Source organism: Anabrus simplex, chromosome 3 (genome assembly GCF_040414725.1).
Source record: "Anabrus simplex isolate iqAnaSimp1 chromosome 3, ASM4041472v1, whole genome shotgun sequence".
NCBI classification, from domain to species: domain Eukaryota; kingdom Metazoa; phylum Arthropoda; class Insecta; order Orthoptera; family Tettigoniidae; genus Anabrus; species Anabrus simplex.
Window position 1 is genome coordinate 49,101,987 of NC_090267.1, and position 1,364 is coordinate 49,103,350.

At 39.9% G+C, this 1,364-nt stretch overlaps 1 non-coding gene across 1 annotated transcript; it reads left to right on the top strand.

Annotated features, from left to right (window-relative positions):
* The first annotated feature begins 487 nt into the window (after positions 1-487).
* TRNAG-UCC (transfer RNA glycine (anticodon UCC)) lies at positions 488-559 on the top strand. The gene has a single exon. It is a non-coding gene; the product is annotated as a tRNA-Gly (tRNA).
* The last annotated feature ends 805 nt before the right edge of the window (positions 560-1,364 follow it).

Below are 1,364 nucleotides of genomic sequence, written 5' to 3' on the forward strand. Positions count from 1 at the left end.
AAACAAATAAAAACTTCAATAATATGCACTGAAAAGCAACTGGCGTATCATTATTAATAATCCAGTTCAGAACTCGAGTAGATGACCACAAATTCCATGAAGAGCAGCGGAAGAACAGGCCCAGATTTGTAATATCTGAGGAGCCGAGAAAAATAAGGAGTGAACGAATGAATAAGTTCTGGGAAGAGAAAAGAAGAAGACTGGCCAGATAGCATTAAGTTTCACGCGGTCCACAGTTGGCCAAATTCGGAAGCAAGAAGAATCCAAAATCCAAGCTCACTTTCACAGCCTTCGTTTGTTAAATGGTTTCAAAGATGTGGGTTATTACCGGTATTTCTAATAAAATCGACCGCCTTATACAAGCGTGAAGGAACATTATTATCATTTTGAACACTACGACATCTACAAATACAAAAGAATCACTTTGTTCATTACTGTACAATTCCTTTTGTTTAAGTTTGATGTTAAAAACATTGAGCAACATCGTGCGATGGTGGTGTAATGGTGAGCATAGTTGCCTTCCAAGCAGTTGATCCGGGTTCGATTCCCGGCCATCGCACTGATTTTTGAAGTTTGTGCAATGTATTCTGTAGCATTATATTTACATGTTCAACGCTTTACAAAGATCGAAAAATGCCTTGGGTCTTCAGCAGGATTACCTTTTATTGAAGATTGACGTTGCTTTTAAGAAAGGTTATGGAAGTCTAACTCAATGATGGAAGCATTGAACTGTGATGGAAGTCGATCGAGATTTTGAGGGAAATGAATACATAGTCCTATTAACGACGTAATATCAACTGTATTTGGTCATATTCAGTTCTGTTCGTCGAATGCGGAGTGCAGGTATCGATATAAGCGTTGCAGTCCCAGTATAACGGAGGAAAAAACGAGAGATTTACAAAGACGTGACAGACTGGAACACAAAAAGGATCGATATAAAATGATGTTGGTGAAATTGTTTAAAGGGGCGTACATCTACAGTAGGTCATTGTCCCGATGTAAAATACAAACAGTGGTGGAACGAAAGTACAAAACGTGGAAGAAAAAACAAAAGTGATCGCCACCGTAATGCGATCACGCTTCAACCTGCTCACGAAATGGGCAGCGTTTAGCGCGATATATGTGGCGTAAACTATGGACAACATGGGCAGGACTAAGAATGAAAACGCGCAGAGAGGAAGTGGGAAAGATTTGCTTTTAGCATAGGGTATTATGTTCGTGATTTCGGTCACAAGACTCGTTCAAACTAGAGAAGGATCTATTCTGTACCCAACCGAGACTGGAAAGCTGCTATGTTTGTGATCCAGTGTTCAGATCAGTGGGCTGACAGCTTCAACTAGAATCCTTTATGTAGTTTTCTCCTA